The sequence below is a fragment of the Gadus morhua genome, chromosome 12 (assembly GCF_902167405.1).
Source record: "Gadus morhua chromosome 12, gadMor3.0, whole genome shotgun sequence".
In the NCBI taxonomy this organism is placed as follows: domain Eukaryota; kingdom Metazoa; phylum Chordata; class Actinopteri; order Gadiformes; family Gadidae; genus Gadus; species Gadus morhua.
In genome coordinates, this window is record NC_044059.1 from 6,382,595 (window position 1) to 6,405,508 (window position 22,914).

Genomic DNA, 22,914 nt, shown 5'->3' on the forward strand with positions numbered 1-22,914 from the left:
ACATACAAAGACTGACAACGTCTCTCAAAACTATTTTTGTGAAACATGAGGACGGTATAGTGATAGGCTACTGCCAGCAGGGAGCACCAGAGAGCTGAAACGACAGTTCTACATTTCTTAAACTTTCACCCACACGAACACGCACACGCACTTCAGATCATGGGAGGACGGCGAAAATACCCACCCATTCTCTGACACTTTAACCGTTCACCTTGGTTCAAACATTTAACATCACACGCACACGCAGTGTATTGCAGATAATTAATTAATTAATTCAGATGTCACAATAATCGTTCACATGGATAAGGAGTCCTACTGAATCAATTACTGCCGTTTCTATTTAACTAATGATTGATTTTGTAAAAGTGTAACGTCGGGCCTCAGCAGCTTTCTCACTCCTTATGTGCTACTGTATAAAAGCTGGTTTTGCTGCAGCAATAATTGCTTACGGCCATACCACCCTGAACACGCCCGATCTCGTCTGATCTCGGAAGCTAAGCAGGGTCGGGCCTGGTTAGTACTTGGATGGGAGACCGCCTGGGAATACCAGGTGCTGTAAGCATTTTCTTTTTCCACTCGAGCTCATTGCCTACCGTGACCTGATCTTTAGGCCTACTGCCAAACGTTTGAGAGAATTTAAGCAACATACAAAGACTGACACCGTCTCTCTAAACTGTTTTTGTGAAACATGCGGACGGTATAGTGATAGGCTACTGTCAGCAGGGAGCACCAGACAGCTGAAACGAGAGTTCTACATTTCTTAAACTTTCACCCACACGAACACGCGCACGCACTTCAGATCAATCAAAGACCATGGGAAGACGGCGAAAATACCAGTGGCGTGGCGTGGGGATTTCTTTTGAGGAAGCCAAATGAGACAACACCTTTAATCTACATGCTTTTTTGAAGGTGGGGGACAGAAAAGAGTAGGCCTACGTCGCAGCTTGTATCTATTGAATGTAACTACAAGAGCTATTTCAGCGCCTGGTTACCAGGACTTACACACGCCTGTCATCTGACAGACACACGTGCTCGCTCTCTCTCTCTTTCGCGCTCTCACACACGCACACACACACACACACACACACACACACACACACACACACACACACACACACACACACACACACACACACACACACACACACACACAGTCATCCTAAACAATGTTCCTTACACAACTCTACTTAATAGATAACACAAGACAACCCTGAACAAGCGGCTATAATCTAACACAGCCGCATCTGTTCAGGTGAGCCCTGCTGTCCCTGGTGCTGATTCTCAGCGTTAACGAACGCGATAAAACAACAACTTCATTTGATTGACCAATGCAACTTATTCCAGACAATCAATGCACAATTAGACATACAATAACACAAAAAATAATAAACGGACAGCTCAGGGAACAGTAATGCCACACCGGGAGGTGGGTATTTTACTCACCCCGTTTGTAGATGAAGGCCATTCTCCTGTCTTTCATGGTGGCGAAGGGGTCAATAAGAGACCCAGGGATTGTTCAGGGTGCATGAATCTTTACGAAAAAGAAGACATGGCCAGCAAAATAGCAGCTGAAGTTCAGCGCTACCAGTCGGTGAGGACATAGTTCTCCTCATTGAAAGTGCGATAACCACTCATCTTTCTCTCCGTGCACGCAGCTGAAGCTTCGGCATTGGCCTGCAGTCAGATTCAATTTTTAGTTGCTTCCCATGTGGCAGTTTGGTTAAATTTTACTAAATACTCTAAATCTCAACCCTCCATAACTGCACTTGCTTATACGATAAAATGATAAAAGTGCAAATCTCCCGATATTTGTTTACGTTGACGTTGATGCTTTGATTTGATTGGTGTGAAGCAAAGGGCCCGGTGGCTTCCCTTTGCACCCTGCTGATTAATCACAGGAGGGCAGTGTCATGACGGTAGCCTCACCTGATAGGTTAATCCTTCTTCTTTTTCTTCACCAAGGGATGCCATCTCGGGCAGGCTTCCTCACGGACATACAGTGTGCAATGTCGTGTTTGACCGTGTATTCAGTACTTACAACTTAGAGGGGCGCTGTTTCGCACATTTTGAAATTCTCAATGAGACGAGAAAATGTGGAAGAAATGACAGCAACACAGCACCAAAGAATAACCAAAACTGTTAATATTAATGTTTTTATTGGATGTCTAAAAAAAATGAAAGAATTCTCTGACACTTTAACCATTAACCTTGGTACAAACATTAAACATCACACACACACACACACACACACACACACACACACACACACACACACACACACACACACACACACACACACACACACACACACACACACACACACACACACACACACACACACACACACACGCATACGCAGTGTATTGCAGATCATTAATTAATTCAGATGTCATAATAATCGTTTACATGGATAAGGATTCCTACTGAATCAATTACTGCCGTCTCTATTGAACTAGTGATTGTTTTTGTAATAGTGTAACGTCGGCCCTCAGCAGCCTCCTCACTCCTTACGTGCTACTGTATAAATGCTGGTTTTGCGGCAGCAATAATTGCTTACGGCCATACCACCCTGAACACGCCCGATCTCGTCTGATCTCGGAAGCTAAGCAGGGTCGGGCCTGGTTAGTACTTGGATGGGAGACCGCCTGGGAATACCAGGTGCTGTAAGCTTTTTCTTTTTCAACTCGAGCTCATTGCCTCCGTGGCCTACCGTGAGCTGATCTTTACTGCCAACCGTTTGGGAGAATTTAAGCAACATACAAAGACTGACAACGTCTCTCAAAACTATTTTTGTGAAACATGAGGACGGTATAGTGATAGGCTACTGCCAGCAGGGAGCACCAGAGAGCTGAAACGACAGTTCTACATTTCTTAAACTTTCACCCACACGAACACGCACACGCACTTCAGATCATGGGAGGACGGCGAAAATACCCACCCATTCTCTGACACTTTAACCGTTCACCTTGGTTCAAACATTTAACATCACACGCACACGCAGTGTATTGCAGATAATTAATTAATTAATTCAGATGTCACAATAATCGTTCACATGGATAAGGAGTCCTACTGAATCAATTACTGCCGTTTCTATTTAACTAATGATTGATTTTGTAAAAGTGTAACGTCGGGCCTCAGCAGCTTTCTCACTCCTTATGTGCTACTGTATAAAAGCTGGTTTTGCTGCAGCAATAATTGCTTACGGCCATACCACCCTGAACACGCCCGATCTCGTCTGATCTCGGAAGCTAAGCAGGGTCGGGCCTGGTTAGTACTTGGATGGGAGACCGCCTGGGAATACCAGGTGCTGTAAGCTTTTTCTTTTTCAACTCGAGCTCATTGCCTCCGTGGCCTACCGTGAGCTGATCTTTACTGCCAACCGTTTGGGAGAATTTAAGCAACATACAAAGACTGACAACGTCTCTCAAAACTATTTTTGTGAAACATGAGGACGGTATAGTGATACTGCCAGCAGGGAGCACCAGAAAGCTGAAACGACAGTTCTACATTTCTTAAACTTTCACCCACACGAACACGCACACGCACTTCAGATCATGGGAGGACGGCGAAAATACCCACCCATTCTCTGACACTTTAACCGTTCACCTTGGTTCAAACATTTAACATCACACGCACACGCAGTGTATTGCAGATAATTAATTAATTAATTCAGATGTCACAATAATCGTTCACATGGATAAGGAGTCCTACTGAATCAATTACTGCCGTTTCTATTTAACTAATGATTGATTTTGTAAAAGTGTAACGTCGGGCCTCAGCAGCTTTCTCACTCCTTATGTGCTACTGTATAAAAGCTGGTTTTGCTGCAGCAATAATTGCTTACGGCCATACCACCCTGAACACGCCCGATCTCGTCTGATCTCGGAAGCTAAGCAGGGTCGGGCCTGGTTAGTACTTGGATGGGAGACCGCCTGGGAATACCAGGTGCTGTAAGCATTTTCTTTTTCCACTCGAGCTCATTGCCTACCGTGACCTGATCTTTAGGCCTACTGCCAAACGTTTGAGAGAATTTAAGCAACATACAAAGACTGACACCGTCTCTCTAAACTGTTTTTGTGAAACATGCGGACGGTATAGTGATAGGCTACTGTCAGCAGGGAGCACCAGACAGCTGAAACGAGAGTTCTACATTTCTTAAACTTTCACCCACACGAACACGCGCACGCACTTCAGATCAATCAAAGACCATGGGAAGACGGCGAAAATACCAGTGGCGTGGCGTGGGGATTTCTTTTGAGGAAGCCAAATGAGACAACACCTTTAATCTACATGCTTTTTTGAAGGTGGGGGACAGAAAAGAGTAGGCCTACGTCGCAGCTTGTATCTATTGAATGTAACTACAAGAGCTATTTCAGCGCCTGGTTACCAGGACTTACACACGCCTGTCATCTGACAGACACACGTGCTCGCTCTCTCTCTCTTTCGCGCTCTCACACACGCACACACACACACACACACACACACACACACACACACACACACACACACACACACACACACACACACACACACACACACACACACACACAGTCATCCTAAACAATGTTCCTTACACAACTCTACTTAATAGATAACACAAGACAACCCTGAACAAGCGGCTATAATCTAACACAGCCGCATCTGTTCAGGTGAGCCCTGCTGTCCCTGGTGCTGATTCTCAGCGTTAACGAACGCGATAAAACAACAACTTCATTTGATTGACCAATGCAACTTATTCCAGACAATCAATGCACAATTAGACATACAATAACACAAAAAATAATAAACGGACAGCTCAGGGAACAGTAATGCCACACCGGGAGGTGGGTATTTTACTCACCCCGTTTGTAGATGAAGGCCATTCTCCTGTCTTTCATGGTGGCGAAGGGGTCAATAAGAGACCCAGGGATTGTTCAGGGTGCATGAATCTTTACGAAAAAGAAGACATGGCCAGCAAAATAGCAGCTGAAGTTCAGCGCTACCAGTCGGTGAGGACATAGTTCTCCTCATTGAAAGTGCGATAACCACTCATCTTTCTCTCCGTGCACGCAGCTGAAGCTTCGGCATTGGCCTGCAGTCAGATTCAATTTTTAGTTGCTTCCCATGTGGCAGTTTGGTTAAATTTTACTAAATACTCTAAATCTCAACCCTCCATAACTGCACTTGCTTATACGATAAAATGATAAAAGTGCAAATCTCCCGATATTTGTTTACGTTGACGTTGATGCTTTGATTTGATTGGTGTGAAGCAAAGGGCCCGGTGGCTTCCCTTTGCACCCTGCTGATTAATCACAGGAGGGCAGTGTCATGACGGTAGCCTCACCTGATAGGTTAATCCTTCTTCTTTTTCTTCACCAAGGGATGCCATCTCGGGCAGGCTTCCTCACGGACATACAGTGTGCAATGTCGTGTTTGACCGTGTATTCAGTACTTACAACTTAGAGGGGCGCTGTTTCGCACATTTTGAAATTCTCAATGAGACGAGAAAATGTGGAAGAAATGACAGCAACACAGCACCAAAGAATAACCAAAACTGTTAATATTAATGTTTTTATTGGATGTCTAAAAAAAATGAAAGAATTCTCTGACACTTTAACCATTAACCTTGGTACAAACATTAAACATCACACACACACACACACACACACACACACACACACACACACACACACACACACACACACACACACACACACACACACACACACACACACACACACACACACACACACACACACACACACACACACACACACGCATACGCAGTGTATTGCAGATCATTAATTAATTCAGATGTCATAATAATCGTTTACATGGATAAGGATTCCTACTGAATCAATTACTGCCGTCTCTATTGAACTAGTGATTGTTTTTGTAATAGTGTAACGTCGGCCCTCAGCAGCCTCCTCACTCCTTACGTGCTACTGTATAAATGCTGGTTTTGCGGCAGCAATAATTGCTTACGGCCATACCACCCTGAACACGCCCGATCTCGTCTGATCTCGGAAGCTAAGCAGGGTCGGGCCTGGTTAGTACTTGGATGGGAGACCGCCTGGGAATACCAGGTGCTGTAAGCTTTTTCTTTTTCAACTCGAGCTCATTGCCTCCGTGGCCTACCGTGAGCTGATCTTTACTGCCAACCGTTTGGGAGAATTTAAGCAACATACAAAGACTGACAACGTCTCTCAAAACTACTTTTGTGAAACATGAGGACGGTATAGTGATACTGCCAGCAGGGAGCACCAGAGAGCTGAAACGACAGTTCTACATTTCTTAAACTTTCACCCACACGAACACGCACACGCACTTCAGATCATGGGAGGACGGCGAAAATACCCACCCATTCTCTGACACTTTAACCGTTCACCTTGGTTCAAACATTTAACATCACACGCACACGCAGTGTATTGCAGATAATTAATTAATTAATTCAGATGTCACAATAATCGTTCACATGGATAAGGAGTCCTACTGAATCAATTACTGCCGTTTCTATTTAACTAATGATTGATTTTGTAAAAGTGTAACGTCGGGCCTCAGCAGCTTTCTCACTCCTTATGTGCTACTGTATAAAAGCTGGTTTTGCTGCAGCAATAATTGCTTACGGCCATACCACCTTAGGCACGTCCGATCTCGTCAGATTTCGGAAGCTAAGCAGGGTCGGGCCTGGTTAGTACTTGGATGGGAGACCTCCTCGGAAGGCCAGGTTGCTGTAAGTAGTCACGGGAAATTGTAAAAAAATTGGAAACATTAAAAAGATAAAAAAAAACACGCCCGATCTCGTCTGATCTCGGAAGCTAAGCAGGGTCGGGCCTGGTTAGTACTTGGATGGGAGACCGCCTGGGAATACCAGGTGCTGTAAGCATTTTCTTTTTCCACTCGAGCTCATTGCCTACCGTGACCTGATCTTTAGGCCTACTGCCAAACGTTTGAGAGAATTTAAGCAACATACAAAGACTGACACCGTCTCTCTAAACTGTTTTTGTGAAACATGCGGACGGTATAGTGATAGGCTACTGTCAGCAGGGAGCACCAGACAGCTGAAACGAGAGTTCTACATTTCTTAAACTTTCACCCACACGAACACGCGCACGCACTTCAGATCAATCAAAGACCATGGGAAGACGGCGAAAATACCAGTGGCGTGGCGTGGGGATTTCTTTTGAGGAAGCCAAATGAGACAACACCTTTAATCTACATGCTTTTTTGAAGGTGGGGGACAGAAAAGAGTAGGCCTACGTCGCAGCTTGTATCTATTGAATGTAACTACAAGAGCTATTTCAGCGCCTGGTTACCAGGACTTACACATGCCTGTCATCTGACAGACACACGTGCTCGCTCTCTCTCTCTTTCGCGCTCTCACACACACACACACACACACACACACACACACACACACACACACACACACACACACACACACACACACACACACACACACACACACAGTCATCCTAAACAATGTTCCTTACACAACTCTACTTAATAGATAACACAAGACAACCCTGAACAAGCGGCTATAATCTAACACAGCCGCATCTGTTCAGGTGAGCCCTGCTGTCCCTGGTGCTGATTCTCAGCGTTAACGAACGCGATAAAACAACAACTTCATTTGATTGACCAATGCAACTTATTCCAGACAATCAATGCACAATTAGACATACAATAACACAAAAAATAATAAACGGACAGCTCAGGGAACAGTAATGCCACACCGGGAGGTGGGTATTTTACTCACCCCGTTTGTAGATGAAGGCCATTCTCCTGTCTTTCATGGTGGCGAAGGGGTCAATAAGAGACCCAGGGATTGTTCAGGGTGCATGAATCTTTACGAAAAAGAAGACATGGCCAGCAAAATAGCAGCTGAAGTTCAGCGCTACCAGTCGGTGAGGACATAGTTCTCCTCATTGAAAGTGCGATAACCACTCATCTTTCTCTCCGTGCACGCAGCTGAAGCTTCGGCATTGGCCTGCAGTCAGATTCAATTTTTAGTTGCTTCCCATGTGGCAGTTTGGTTAAATTTTACTAAATACTCTAAATCTCAACCCTCCATAACTGCACTTGCTTATACGATAAAATGATAAAAGTGCAAATCTCCCGATATTTGTTTACGTTGACGTTGATGCTTTGATTTGATTGGTGTGAAGCAAAGGGCCCGGTGGCTTCCCTTTGCACCCTGCTGATTAATCACAGGAGGGCAGTGTCATGACGGTAGCCTCACCTGATAGGTTAATCCTTCTTCTTTTTCTTCACCAAGGGATGCCATCTCGGGCAGGCTTCCTCACGGACATACAGTGTGCAATGTCGTGTTTGACCGTGTATTCAGTACTTACAACTTAGAGGGGCGCTGTTTCGCACATTTTGAAATTCTCAATGAGACGAGAAAATGTGGAAGAAATGACAGCAACACAGCACCAAAGAATAACCAAAACTGTTAATATTAATGTTTTTATTGGATGTCTAAAAAAAATGAAAGAATTCTCTGACACTTTAACCATTAACCTTGGTACAAACATTAAACATCACACACACACACACACACACACACACACACACACACACACACACACACACACACACACACACACACACACACACACACACACACACACACACACACACACACACACACACACACACACACACACACACACACACGCATACGCAGTGTATTGCAGATCATTAATTAATTCAGATGTCATAATAATCGTTTACATGGATAAGGATTCCTACTGAATCAATTACTGCCGTCTCTATTGAACTAGTGATTGTTTTTGTAATAGTGTAACGTCGGCCCTCAGCAGCCTCCTCACTCCTTACGTGCTACTGTATAAATGCTGGTTTTGCGGCAGCAATAATTGCTTACGGCCATACCACCCTGAACACGCCCGATCTCGTCTGATCTCGGAAGCTAAGCAGGGTCGGGCCTGGTTAGTACTTGGATGGGAGACCGCCTGGGAATACCAGGTGCTGTAAGCTTTTTCTTTTTCAACTCGAGCTCATTGCCTCCGTGGCCTACCGTGAGCTGATCTTTACTGCCAACCGTTTGGGAGAATTTAAGCAACATACAAAGACTGACAACGTCTCTCAAAACTATTTTTGTGAAACATGAGGACGGTATAGTGATAGGCTACTGCCAGCAGGGAGCACCAGAGAGCTGAAACGACAGTTCTACATTTCTTAAACTTTCACCCACACGAACACGCACACGCACTTCAGATCATGGGAGGACGGCGAAAATACCCACCCATTCTCTGACACTTTAACCGTTCACCTTGGTTCAAACATTTAACATCACACGCACACGCAGTGTATTGCAGATAATTAATTAATTAATTCAGATGTCACAATAATCGTTCACATGGATAAGGAGTCCTACTGAATCAATTACTGCCGTTTCTATTTAACTAATGATTGATTTTGTAAAAGTGTAACGTCGGGCCTCAGCAGCTTTCTCACTCCTTATGTGCTACTGTATAAAAGCTGGTTTTGCTGCAGCAATAATTGCTTACGGCCATACCACCCTGAACACGCCCGATCTCGTCTGATCTCGGAAGCTAAGCAGGGTCGGGCCTGGTTAGTACTTGGATGGGAGACCGCCTGGGAATACCAGGTGCTGTAAGCATTTTCTTTTTCCACTCGAGCTCATTGCCTACCGTGACCTGATCTTTAGGCCTACTGCCAAACGTTTGAGAGAATTTAAGCAACATACAAAGACTGACACCGTCTCTCTAAACTGTTTTTGTGAAACATGCGGACGGTATAGTGATAGGCTACTGTCAGCAGGGAGCACCAGACAGCTGAAACGAGAGTTCTACATTTCTTAAACTTTCACCCACACGAACACGCGCACGCACTTCAGATCAATCAAAGACCATGGGAAGACGGCGAAAATACCAGTGGCGTGGCGTGGGGATTTCTTTTGAGGAAGCCAAATGAGACAACACCTTTAATCTACATGCTTTTTTGAAGGTGGGGGACAGAAAAGAGTAGGCCTACGTCGCAGCTTGTATCTATTGAATGTAACTACAAGAGCTATTTCAGCGCCTGGTTACCAGGACTTACACACGCCTGTCATCTGACAGACACACGTGCTCGCTCTCTCTCTCTTTCGCGCTCTCACACACGCACACACACACACACACACACACACACACACACACACACACACACACACACACACACACACACACACACACACACACACACACAGTCATCCTAAACAATGTTCCTTACACAACTCTACTTAATAGATAACACAAGACAACCCTGAACAAGCGGCTATAATCTAACACAGCCGCATCTGTTCAGGTGAGCCCTGCTGTCCCTGGTGCTGATTCTCAGCGTTAACGAACGCGATAAAACAACAACTTCATTTGATTGACCAATGCAACTTATTCCAGACAATCAATGCACAATTAGACATACAATAACACAAAAAATAATAAACGGACAGCTCAGGGAACAGTAATGCCACACCGGGAGGTGGGTATTTTACTCACCCCGTTTGTAGATGAAGGCCATTCTCCTGTCTTTCATGGTGGCGAAGGGGTCAATAAGAGACCCAGGGATTGTTCAGGGTGCATGAATCTTTACGAAAAAGAAGACATGGCCAGCAAAATAGCAGCTGAAGTTCAGCGCTACCAGTCGGTGAGGACATAGTTCTCCTCATTGAAAGTGCGATAACCACTCATCTTTCTCTCCGTGCACGCAGCTGAAGCTTCGGCATTGGCCTGCAGTCAGATTCAATTTTTAGTTGCTTCCCATGTGGCAGTTTGGTTAAATTTTACTAAATACTCTAAATCTCAACCCTCCATAACTGCACTTGCTTATACGATAAAATGATAAAAGTGCAAATCTCCCGATATTTGTTTACGTTGACGTTGATGCTTTGATTTGATTGGTGTGAAGCAAAGGGCCCGGTGGCTTCCCTTTGCACCCTGCTGATTAATCACAGGAGGGCAGTGTCATGACGGTAGCCTCACCTGATAGGTTAATCCTTCTTCTTTTTCTTCACCAAGGGATGCCATCTCGGGCAGGCTTCCTCACGGACATACAGTGTGCAATGTCGTGTTTGACCGTGTATTCAGTACTTACAACTTAGAGGGGCGCTGTTTCGCACATTTTGAAATTCTCAATGAGACGAGAAAATGTGGAAGAAATGACAGCAACACAGCACCAAAGAATAACCAAAACTGTTAATATTAATGTTTTTATTGGATGTCTAAAAAAAATGAAAGAATTCTCTGACACTTTAACCATTAACCTTGGTACAAACATTAAACATCACACACACACACACACACACACACACACACACACACACACACACACACACACACACACACACACACACACACACACACACACACACACACACACACACACACACACACACACACACACACACACACACACACACACACGCATACGCAGTGTATTGCAGATCATTAATTAATTCAGATGTCATAATAATCGTTTACATGGATAAGGATTCCTACTGAATCAATTACTGCCGTCTCTATTGAACTAGTGATTGTTTTTGTAATAGTGTAACGTCGGCCCTCAGCAGCCTCCTCACTCCTTACGTGCTACTGTATAAATGCTGGTTTTGCGGCAGCAATAATTGCTTACGGCCATACCACCCTGAACACGCCCGATCTCGTCTGATCTCGGAAGCTAAGCAGGGTCGGGCCTGGTTAGTACTTGGATGGGAGACCGCCTGGGAATACCAGGTGCTGTAAGCTTTTTCTTTTTCAACTCGAGCTCATTGCCTCCGTGGCCTACCGTGAGCTGATCTTTACTGCCAACCGTTTGGGAGAATTTAAGCAACATACAAAGACTGACAACGTCTCTCAAAACTATTTTTGTGAAACATGAGGACGGTATAGTGATAGGCTACTGCCAGCAGGGAGCACCAGAGAGCTGAAACGACAGTTCTACATTTCTTAAACTTTCACCCACACGAACACGCACACGCACTTCAGATCATGGGAGGACGGCGAAAATACCCACCCATTCTCTGACACTTTAACCGTTCACCTTGGTTCAAACATTTAACATCACACGCACACGCAGTGTATTGCAGATAATTAATTAATTAATTCAGATGTCACAATAATCGTTCACATGGATAAGGAGTCCTACTGAATCAATTACTGCCGTTTCTATTTAACTAATGATTGATTTTGTAAAAGTGTAACGTCGGGCCTCAGCAGCTTTCTCACTCCTTATGTGCTACTGTATAAAAGCTGGTTTTGCTGCCGCAATAATTGCTTACGGCCATACCACCCTGAACACGCCCGATCTCGTCTGATCTCGGACGCTAAGCAGGGTCGGGCCTGGTTAGTACTTGGATGGGAGACCGCCTGGGAATACCAGGTGCTGTAAGCTTTTTCTTTTTCAACTCGAGCTCATTGCCTCCGTGGCCTACCGTGAGCTGATCTTTACTGCCAACCGTTTGGGAGAATTTAAGCAACATACAAAGACTGACAACGTCTCTCAAAACTATTTTTGTGAAACATGAGGACGGTATAGTGATACTGCCAGCAGGGAGCACCAGAGAGCTGAAACGACAGTTCTACATTTCTTAAACTTTCACCCACACGAACACGCACACGCACTTCAGATCATGGGAGGACGGCGAAAATACCCACCCATTCTCTGACACTTTAACCGTTCACCTTGGTTCAAACATTTAACATCACACGCACACGCAGTGTATTGCAGATAATTAATTAATTAATTCAGATGTCACAATAATCGTTCACATGGATAAGGAGTCCTACTGAATCAATTACTGCCGTTTCTATTTAACTAATGATTGATTTTGTAAAAGTGTAACGTCGGGCCTCAGCAGCTTTCTCACTCCTTATGTGCTACTGTATAAAAGCTGGTTTTGCTGCAGCAATAATTGCTTACGGCCATACCACCCTGAACACGCCCGATCTCGTCTGATCTCGGAAGCTAAGCAGGGTCGGGCCTGGTTAGTACTTGGATGGGAGACCGCCTGGGAATACCAGGTGCTGTAAGCATTTTCTTTTTCCACTCGAGCTCATTGCCTACCGTGACCTGATCTTTAGGCCTACTGCCAAACGTTTGAGAGAATTTAAGCAACATACAAAGACTGACACCGTCTCTCTAAACTGTTTTTGTGAAACATGCGGACGGTATAGTGATAGGCTACTGTCAGCAGGGAGCACCAGACAGCTGAAACGAGAGTTCTACATTTCTTAAACTTTCACCCACACGAACACGCGCACGCACTTCAGATCAATCAAAGACCATGGGAAGACGGCGAAAATACCAGTGGCGTGGCGTGGGGATTTCTTTTGAGGAAGCCAAATGAGACAACACCTTTAATCTACATGCTTTTTTGAAGGTGGGGGACAGAAAAGAGTAGGCCTACGTCGCAGCTTGTATCTATTGAATGTAACTACAAGAGCTATTTCAGCGCCTGGTTACCAGGACTTACACACGCCTGTCATCTGACAGACACACGTGCTCGCTCTCTCTCTCTTTCGCGCTCTCACACACGCACACACACACACACACACACACACACACACACACACACACACACACACACACACACACACACACACACACACACACACACACAGTCATCCTAAACAATGTTCCTTACACAACTCTACTTAATAGATAACACAAGACAACCCTGAACAAGCGGCTATAATCTAACACAGCCGCATCTGTTCAGGTGAGCCCTGCTGTCCCTGGTGCTGATTCTCAGCGTTAACGAACGCGATAAAACAACAACTTCATTTGATTGACCAATGCAACTTATTCCAGACAATCAATGCACAATTAGACATACAATAACACAAAAAATAATAAACGGACAGCTCAGGGAACAGTAATGCCACACCGGGAGGTGGGTATTTTACTCACCCCGTTTGTAGATGAAGGCCATTCTCCTGTCTTTCATGGTGGCGAAGGGGTCAATAAGAGACCCAGGGATTGTTCAGGGTGCATGAATCTTTACGAAAAAGAAGACATGGCCAGCAAAATAGCAGCTGAAGTTCAGCGCTACCAGTCGGTGAGGACATAGTTCTCCTCATTGAAAGTGCGATAACCACTCATCTTTCTCTCCGTGCACGCAGCTGAAGCTTCGGCATTGGCCTGCAGTCAGATTCAATTTTTAGTTGCTTCCCATGTGGCAGTTTGGTTAAATTTTACTAAATACTCTAAATCTCAACCCTCCATAACTGCACTTGCTTATACGATAAAATGATAAAAGTGCAAATCTCCCGATATTTGTTTACGTTGACGTTGATGCTTTGATTTGATTGGTGTGAAGCAAAGGGCCCGGTGGCTTCCCTTTGCACCCTGCTGATTAATCACAGGAGGGCAGTGTCATGACGGTAGCCTCACCTGATAGGTTAATCCTTCTTCTTTTTCTTCACCAAGGGATGCCATCTCGGGCAGGCTTCCTCACGGACATACAGTGTGCAATGTCGTGTTTGACCGTGTATTCAGTACTTACAACTTAGAGGGGCGCTGTTTCGCACATTTTGAAATTCTCAATGAGACGAGAAAATGTGGAAGAAATGACAGCAACACAGCACCAAAGAATAACCAAAACTGTTAATATTAATGTTTTTATTGGATGTCTAAAAAAAATGAAAGAATTCTCTGACACTTTAACCATTAACCTTGGTACAAACATTAAACATCACACACACACACACACACACACACACACACACACACACACACACACACACACACACACACACACACACACACACACACACACACACACACACACACACACACACACACACACACACACACACACACACACACACACACACACACGCATACGCACTGTATTGCAGATCATTAATTAATTCAGATGTCATAATAATCGTTTACATGGATAAGGATTCCTACTGAATCAATTACTGCCGTCTCTATTGAACTAGTGATTGTTTTTGTAATAGTGTAACGTCGGCCCTCAGCAGCCTCCTCACTCCTTACGTGCTACTGTATAAATGCTGGTTTTGCGGCAGCAATAATTGCTTACGGCCATACCACCCTGAACACGCCCGATCTCGTCTGATCTCGGAAGCTAAGCAGGGTCGGGCCTGGTTAGTACTTGGATGGGAGACCGCCTGGGAATACCAGGTGCTGTAAGCTTTTTCTTTTTCAACTCGAGCTCATTGCCTCCGTGGCCTACCGTGAGCTGATCTTTACTGCCAACCGTTTGGGAGAATTTAAGCAACATACAAAGACTGAAAACGTCTCTCAAAACTATTTTTGTGTAACATGAGGACGGTATAGTGATACTGCCAGCAGGGAGCACCAGAGAGCTGAAACGACAGTTCTACATTTCTTAAACTTTCACCCACACGAACACGCACACGCACTTCAGATCATGGGAGGACGGCGAAAATACCCACCCATTCTCTAACACTTTAACCGTTCACCTTGGTTCAAACATTGAACATCACACACACACACACACACACACACACACACACACACACACACACACACACACACACACACACACACGCACACACACGCACACACACGCACACGCACGCACACACACGCACACACACGCACACGCAGTGTATTGCAGATAATTAATTAAGTCAGATGTCCTAATAATCGTTGACACGGATAAGGAGTCCTACTAAATCAAGTACTGCCGTTTCTATTTAACTCATGATTGTTTTTGTAAAAGTGTAACGTCGGGCCTCAGCCGCTTTCTCACTCCTTATGTGCTACTGTATAAAAGCTGGTTTTGCGGCAGCAATAATTGCTTACGGCCATACCACCCTGAACACGCCCGATCTCGTCTGATCTCGGAAGCTAAGCAGGGTCGGGCCTGGTTAGTACTTGGATGGGAGACCGCCTGGGAATACCAGGTGCTGTAAGCTTTTTCTTTTTCAACTCGAGCTCATTGCCTCCGTGGCCTACCGTGAGCTGATCTTTACTGCCAACCGTTTGGGAGAATTTAAGCAACATACAAAGACTGACAACGTCTCTCAAAACTATTTTTGTGAAACATGAGGACGGTATAGTGATACTGCCAGCAGGGAGCACCAGAGAGCTGAAACGACAGTTCTACATTTCTTAAACTTTCACCCACACGAACACGCACACGCACTTCAGATCATGGGAGGACGGCGAAAATACCCACCCATTCTCTGACACTTTAACCGTTCACCTTGGTTCAAACATTTAACATCACACGCACACGCAGTGTATTGCAGATAATTAATTAATTAATTCAGATGTCACAATAATCGTTCACATGGATAAGGAGTCCTACTGAATCAATTACTGCCGTTTCTATTTAACTAATGATTGATTTTGTAAAAGTGTAACGTCGGGCCTCAGCAGCTTTCTCACTCCTTATGTGCTACTGTATAAAAGCTGGTTTTGCTGCAGCAATAATTGCTTACGGCCATACCACCCTGAACACGCCCGATCTCGTCTGATCTCGGAAGCTAAGCAGGGTCGGGCCTGGTTAGTACTTGGATGGGAGACCGCCTGGGAATACCAGGTGCTGTAAGCATTTTCTTTTTCCACTCGAGCTCATTGCCTACCGTGACCTGATCTTTAGGCCTACTGCCAAACGTTTGAGAGAATTTAAGCAACATACAAAGACTGACACCGTCTCTCTAAACTGTTTTTGTGAAACATGCGGACGGTATAGTGATAGGCTACTGTCAGCAGGGAGCACCAGACAGCTGAAACGAGAGTTCTACATTTCTTAAACTTTCACCCACACGAACACGCGCACGCACTTCAGATCAATCAAAGACCATGGGAAGACGGCGAAAATACCAGTGGCGTGGCGTGGGGATTTCTTTTGAGGAAGCCAAATGAGACAACACCTTTAATCTACATGCTTTTTTGAAGGTGGGGGACAGAAAAGAGTAGGCCTACGTCGCAGCTTGTATCTATTGAATGTAACTACAAGAGCTATTTCAGCGCCTGGTTACCAGGACTTACACACGCCTGTCATCTCACAGACACACGCGCTCGCTCTCTCTCTCTTTCGCGCTCTCACACACGCACACACACACACACACACACACACACACACACACACACACACACACACACACACACACACACACACACACACACAGTCATCCTAAACAATGTTCCTTACACAACTCTACTTAATAGATAACACAAGACAACCCTGAACAAGCGGCTATAATCTAACACAGCCGCATCTGTTCAGGTGAGCCCTGCTGTCCCTGGTGCTGATTCTCAGCGTTAACGAACGCGATAAAACAACAACTTCATTTGATTGACCAATGCAACTTATTCCAGACAATCAATGCACAATTAGACATACAATAACACAAAAAATAATAAACGGACAGCTCAGGGAACAGTAATGCCACACCGGGAGGTGGGTATTTTACTCACCCCGTTTGTAGATGAAGGCCATTCTCCTGTCTTTCATGGTGGCGAAGGGGTCAATAAGAGACCCAGGGATTGTTCAGGGTGCATGAATCTTTACGAAAAAGAAGACATGGCCAGCAAAATAGCAGCTGAAGTTCAGCGCTACCAGTCGGTGAGGACATAGTTCTCCTCATTGAAAGTGCGATAACCACTCATCTTTCTCTCCGTGCACGCAGCTGAAGCTTCGGCATTGGCCTGCAGTCAGATTCAATTTTTAGTTGCTTCCCATGTGGCAGTTTGGTTAAATTTTACTAAATACTCTAAATCTCAACCCTCCATAACTGCACTTGCTTATACGATAAAATGATAAAAGTGCAAATCTCCCGATATTTGTTTACGTTGACGTTGATGCTTTGATTTGATTGGTGTGAAGCAAAGGGCCCGGTGGCTTCCCTTTGCACCCTGCTGATTAATCACAGGAGGGCAGTGTCATGACGGTAGCCTCACCTGATAGGTTAATCCTTCTTCTTTTTCTTCACCAAGGGATGCCATCTCGGGCAGGCTTCCTCACGGACATACAGTGTGCAATGTCGTGTTTGACCGTGTATTCAGTACTTACAACTTAGAGGGGCGCTGTTTCGCACATTTTGAAATTCTCAATGAGACGAGAAAATGTGGAAGAAATGACAGCAACACAGCACCAAAGAATAACCAAAACTGTTAATATTAATGTTTTTATTGGATGTCTAAAAAAAATGAAAGAATTCTCTGACACTTTAACCATTAACCTTGGTACAAACATTAAACATCACACACACACACACACACACACACACACACACACACACACACACACACACACACACACACACACACACACACACACACACACACACACACACACACACACACACACACACACACACACACACGCATACGCAGTGTATTGCAGATCATTAATTAATTCAGATGTCATAATAATCGTTTACATGGATAAGGATTCCTACTGAATCAATTACTGCCGTCTCTATTGAACTAGTGATTGTTTTTGTAATAGTGTAACGTCGGCCCTCAGCAGCCTCCTCACTCCTTACGTGCTACTGTATAAATGCTGGTTTTGCGGCAGCAATAATTGCTTACGGCCATACCACCCTGAACACGCCCGATCTCGTCTGATCTCGGAAGCTAAGCAGGGTCGGGCCTGGTTAGTACTTGGATGGGAGACCGCCTGGGAATACCAGGTGCTGTAAGCTTTTTCTTTTTCAACTCGAGCTCATTGCCTCCGTGGCCTACCGTGAGCTGATCTTTACTGCCAACCGTTTGGGAGAATTTAAGCAACATACAAAGACTGAAAACGTCTCTCAAAACTATTTTTGTGTAACATGAGGACGGTATAGTGATACTGCCAGCAGGGAGCACCAGAGAGCTGAAACGACAGTTCTACATTTCTTAAACTTTCACCCACACGAACACGCACACGCACTTCAGATCATGGGAGGACGGCGAAAATACCCACCCATTCTCTAACACTTTAACCGTTCACCTTGGTTCAAACATTGAACATCACACACACACACACACACACACACACACACACACACACACACACACACACGCACACACACGCACACACACGCACACACACGCACACACACGCACACGCACGCACACACACGCACACACACGCACACGCAGTGTATTGCAGATAATTAATTAAGTCAGATGTCCTAATAATCGTTGACACGGATAAGGAGTCCTACTAAATCAAGTACTGCCGTTTCTATTTAACTCATGATTGTTTTTGTAAAAGTGTAACGTCGGGCCTCAGCCGCTTTCTCACTCCTTATGTGCTACTGTATAAAAGCTGGTTTTGCGGCAGCAATAATTGCTTACGGCCATACCACCCTGAACACGCCCGATCTCGTCTGATCTCGGAAGCTAAGCAGGGTCGGGCCTGGTTAGTACTTGGATGGGAGACCGCCTGGGAATACCAGGTGCTGTAAGCTTTTTCTTTTTCAACTCGAGCTCATTGCCTCCGTGGCCTACCGTGAGCTGATCTTTACTGCCAACCGTTTGGGAGAATTTAAGCAACATACAAAGACTGACAACGTCTCTCAAAACTATTTTTGTGAAACATGAGGACGGTATAGTGATACTGCCAGCAGGGAGCACCAGAGAGCTGAAACGACAGTTCTACATTTCTTAAACTTTCACCCACACGAACACGCACACGCACTTCAGATCATGGGAGGACGGCGAAAATACCCACCCATTCTCTGACACTTTAACCGTTCACCTTGGTTCAAACATTTAACATCACACGCACACGCAGTGTATTGCAGATAATTAATTAATTAATTCAGATGTCACAATAATCGTTCACATGGATAAGGAGTCCTACTGAATCAATTACTGCCGTTTCTATTTAACTAATGATTGATTTTGTAAAAGTGTAACGTCGGGCCTCAGCAGCTTTCTCACTCCTTATGTGCTACTGTATAAAAGCTGGTTTTGCTGCAGCAATAATTGCTTACGGCCATACCACCCTGAACACGCCCGATCTCGTCTGATCTCGGAAGCTAAGCAGGGTCGGGCCTGGTTAGTACTTGGATGGGAGACCGCCTGGGAATACCAGGTGCTGTAAGCATTTTCTTTTTCCACTCGAGCTCATTGCCTACCGTGACCTGATCTTTAGGCCTACTGCCAAACGTTTGAGAGAATTTAAGCAACATACAAAGACTGACACCGTCTCTCTAAACTGTTTTTGTGAAACATGCGGACGGTATAGTGATAGGCTACTGTCAGCAGGGAGCACCAGACAGCTGAAACGAGAGTTCTACATTTCTTAAACTTTCACCCACACGAACACGCGCACGCACTTCAGATCAATCAAAGACCATGGGAAGACGGCGAAAATACCAGTGGCGTGGCGTGGGGATTTCTTTTGAGGAAGCCAAATGAGACAACACCTTTAATCTACATGCTTTTTTGAAGGTGGGGGACAGAAAAGAGTAGGCCTACGTCGCAGCTTGTATCTATTGAATGTAACTACAAGAGCTATTTCAGCGCCTGGTTACCAGGACTTACACACGCCTGTCATCTGACAGACACACGTGCTCGCTCTCTCTCTCTTTCGCGCTCTCACACACGCACACACACACACACACACACACACACACACACACACACACACACACACACACACACACACACACACACACACACACAGTCATCCTAAACAATGTTCCTTACACAACTCTACTTAATAGATAACACAAGACAACCCTGAACAAGCGGCTATAATCTAACACAGCCGCATCTGTTCAGGTGAGCCCTGCTGTCCCTGGTGCTGATTCTCAGCGTTAACGAACGCGATAAAACAACAACTTCATTTGATTGACCAATGCAACTTATTCCAGACAATCAATGCACAATTAGACATACAATAACACAAAAAATAATAAACGGACAGCTCAGGGAACAGTAATGCCACACCGGGAGGTGGGTATTTTACTCACCCCGTTTGTAGATGAAGGCCATTCTCCTGTCTTTCATGGTGGCGAAGGGGTCAATAAGAGACCCAGGGATTGTTCAGGGTGCATGAATCTTTACGAAAAAGAAGACATGGCCAGCAAAATAGCAGCTGAAGTTCAGCGCTACCAGTCGGTGAGGACATAGTTCTCCTCATTGAAAGTGCGATAACCACTCATCTTTCTCTCCGTGCACGCAGCTGAAGCTTCGGCATTGGCCTGCAGTCAGATTCAATTTTTAGTTGCTTCCCATGTGGCAGTTTGGTTAAATTTTACTAAATACTCTAAATCTCAACCCTCCATAACTGCACTTGCTTATACGATAAAATGATAAAAGTGCAAATCTCCCGATATTTGTTTACGTTGACGTTGATGCTTTGATTTGATTGGTGTGAAGCAAAGGGCCCGGTGGCTTCCCTTTGCACCCTGCTGATTAATCACAGGAGGGCAGTGTCATGACGGTAGCCTCACCTGATAGGTTAATCCTTCTTCTTTTTCTTCACCAAGGGATGCCATCTCGGGCAGGCTTCCTCACGGACATACAGTGTGCAATGTCGTGTTTGACCGTGTATTCAGTACTTACAACTTAGAGGGGCGCTGTTTCGCACATTTTGAAATTCTCAATGAGACGAGAAAATGTGGAAGAAATGACAGCAACACAGCACCAAAGAATAACCAAAACTGTTAATATTAATGTTTTTATTGGATGTCTAAAAAAAATGAAAGAATTCTCTGACACTTTAACCATTAACCTTGGTACAAACATTAAACATCACACACACACACACACACACACACACACACACACACACACACACACACACACACACACACACACACACACACACACACACACACACACACACACACACACACACACACACACACACGCATACGCAGTGTATTGCAGATCATTAATTAATTCAGATGTCATAATAATCGTTTACATGGATAAGGATTCCTACTGAATCAATTACTGCCGTCTCTATTGAACTAGTGATTGTTTTTGTAATAGTGTAACGTCGGCCCTCAGCAGCCTCCTCACTCCTTACGTGCTACTGTATAAATGCTGGTTTTGCGGCAGCAATAATTGCTTACGGCCATACCACCCTGAACACGCCCGATCTCGTCTGATCTCGGAAGCTAAGCAGGGTCGGGCCTGGTTAGTACTTGGATGGGAGACCGCCTGGGAATACCAGGTGCTGTAAGCTTTTTCTTTTTCAACTCGAGCTCATTGCCTCCGTGGCCTACCGTGAGCTGATCTTTACTGCCAACCGTTTGGGAGAATTTAAGCAACATACAAAGACTGACAACGTCTCTCAAAACTACTTTTGTGAAACATGAGGACGGTATAGTGATACTGCCAGCAGGGAGCACCAGAGAGCTGAAACGACAGTTCTACATTTCTTAAACTTTCACCCACACGAACACGCACACGCACTTCAGATCATGGGAGGACGGCGAAAATACCCACCCATTCTCTGACACTTTAACCGTTCACCTTGGTTCAAACATTTAACATCACACGCACACGCAGTGTATTGCAGATAATTAATTAATTAATTCAGATGTCACAATAATCGTTCACATGGATAAGGAGTCCTACTGAATCAATTACTGCCGTTTCTATTTAACTAATGATTGATTTTGTAAAAGTGTAACGTCGGGCCTCAGCAGCTTTCTCACTCCTTATGTGCTACTGTATAAAAGCTGGTTTTGCTGCAGCAATAATTGCTTACGGCCATACCACCCTGAACACGCCCGATCTCGTCTGATCTCGGAAGCTAAGCAGGGTCGGGCCTGGTTAGTACTTGGATGGGAGACCGCCTGGGAATACCAGGTGCTGTAAGCATTTTCTTTTTCCACTCGAGCTCATTGCCTACCGTGACCTGATCTTTAGGCCTACTGCCAAACGTTTGAGAGAATTTAAGCAACATACAAAGACTGACACCGTCTCTCTAAACTGTTTTTGTGAAACATGCGGACG

At 44.9% G+C, this 22,914-nt stretch overlaps 18 non-coding genes and 1 pseudogene across 18 annotated transcripts; all 19 read left to right on the forward strand.

Moving 5' to 3' along the window:
• The first annotated feature begins 443 nt into the window (after window positions 1-443).
• LOC115556395 (5S ribosomal RNA) lies at window positions 444-562 on the forward strand. Its single transcript, XR_003978980.1, has one exon. It is a non-coding gene; the product is annotated as a 5S ribosomal RNA (ribosomal RNA).
• Window positions 563-2,551: 1,989 nt separating this feature from the next.
• On the forward strand, window positions 2,552-2,670 carry LOC115556472 (5S ribosomal RNA). Its single transcript, XR_003979047.1, has one exon. It is a non-coding gene; the product is annotated as a 5S ribosomal RNA (ribosomal RNA).
• Window positions 2,671-3,197: 527 nt separating this feature from the next.
• LOC115556473 (5S ribosomal RNA) lies at window positions 3,198-3,316 on the forward strand. The gene has a single exon (XR_003979048.1). It is a non-coding gene; the product is annotated as a 5S ribosomal RNA (ribosomal RNA).
• Window positions 3,317-3,838: 522 nt separating this feature from the next.
• Window positions 3,839-3,957, forward strand: LOC115556396 (5S ribosomal RNA). Its single transcript, XR_003978981.1, has one exon. It is a non-coding gene; the product is annotated as a 5S ribosomal RNA (ribosomal RNA).
• Window positions 3,958-5,958: 2,001 nt separating this feature from the next.
• On the forward strand, window positions 5,959-6,077 carry LOC115556474 (5S ribosomal RNA). The gene has a single exon (XR_003979049.1). It is a non-coding gene; the product is annotated as a 5S ribosomal RNA (ribosomal RNA).
• Window positions 6,078-6,599: 522 nt separating this feature from the next.
• Window positions 6,600-6,719, forward strand: LOC115556424 (uncharacterized; annotated as a pseudogene).
• A 2,141-nt stretch (window positions 6,720-8,860) lies between these two features.
• On the forward strand, window positions 8,861-8,979 carry LOC115556476 (5S ribosomal RNA). Its single transcript, XR_003979051.1, has one exon. It is a non-coding gene; the product is annotated as a 5S ribosomal RNA (ribosomal RNA).
• Window positions 8,980-9,506: 527 nt separating this feature from the next.
• LOC115556397 (5S ribosomal RNA) lies at window positions 9,507-9,625 on the forward strand. Its single transcript, XR_003978982.1, has one exon. It is a non-coding gene; the product is annotated as a 5S ribosomal RNA (ribosomal RNA).
• Window positions 9,626-11,628: 2,003 nt separating this feature from the next.
• Window positions 11,629-11,747, forward strand: LOC115556477 (5S ribosomal RNA). The gene has a single exon (XR_003979052.1). It is a non-coding gene; the product is annotated as a 5S ribosomal RNA (ribosomal RNA).
• A 527-nt stretch (window positions 11,748-12,274) lies between these two features.
• Window positions 12,275-12,393, forward strand: LOC115556415 (5S ribosomal RNA). Its single transcript, XR_003978998.1, has one exon. It is a non-coding gene; the product is annotated as a 5S ribosomal RNA (ribosomal RNA).
• A 522-nt stretch (window positions 12,394-12,915) lies between these two features.
• On the forward strand, window positions 12,916-13,034 carry LOC115556398 (5S ribosomal RNA). Its single transcript, XR_003978983.1, has one exon. It is a non-coding gene; the product is annotated as a 5S ribosomal RNA (ribosomal RNA).
• A 2,009-nt stretch (window positions 13,035-15,043) lies between these two features.
• On the forward strand, window positions 15,044-15,162 carry LOC115556478 (5S ribosomal RNA). Its single transcript, XR_003979053.1, has one exon. It is a non-coding gene; the product is annotated as a 5S ribosomal RNA (ribosomal RNA).
• A 630-nt stretch (window positions 15,163-15,792) lies between these two features.
• LOC115556479 (5S ribosomal RNA) lies at window positions 15,793-15,911 on the forward strand. Its single transcript, XR_003979054.1, has one exon. It is a non-coding gene; the product is annotated as a 5S ribosomal RNA (ribosomal RNA).
• A 522-nt stretch (window positions 15,912-16,433) lies between these two features.
• Window positions 16,434-16,552, forward strand: LOC115556399 (5S ribosomal RNA). Its single transcript, XR_003978984.1, has one exon. It is a non-coding gene; the product is annotated as a 5S ribosomal RNA (ribosomal RNA).
• A 1,979-nt stretch (window positions 16,553-18,531) lies between these two features.
• LOC115556481 (5S ribosomal RNA) lies at window positions 18,532-18,650 on the forward strand. The gene has a single exon (XR_003979055.1). It is a non-coding gene; the product is annotated as a 5S ribosomal RNA (ribosomal RNA).
• A 634-nt stretch (window positions 18,651-19,284) lies between these two features.
• On the forward strand, window positions 19,285-19,403 carry LOC115556482 (5S ribosomal RNA). The gene has a single exon (XR_003979056.1). It is a non-coding gene; the product is annotated as a 5S ribosomal RNA (ribosomal RNA).
• Window positions 19,404-19,925: 522 nt separating this feature from the next.
• Window positions 19,926-20,044, forward strand: LOC115556400 (5S ribosomal RNA). The gene has a single exon (XR_003978985.1). It is a non-coding gene; the product is annotated as a 5S ribosomal RNA (ribosomal RNA).
• Window positions 20,045-22,019: 1,975 nt separating this feature from the next.
• On the forward strand, window positions 22,020-22,138 carry LOC115556483 (5S ribosomal RNA). Its single transcript, XR_003979057.1, has one exon. It is a non-coding gene; the product is annotated as a 5S ribosomal RNA (ribosomal RNA).
• A 522-nt stretch (window positions 22,139-22,660) lies between these two features.
• On the forward strand, window positions 22,661-22,779 carry LOC115556401 (5S ribosomal RNA). The gene has a single exon (XR_003978986.1). It is a non-coding gene; the product is annotated as a 5S ribosomal RNA (ribosomal RNA).
• The last annotated feature ends 135 nt before the right edge of the window (window positions 22,780-22,914 follow it).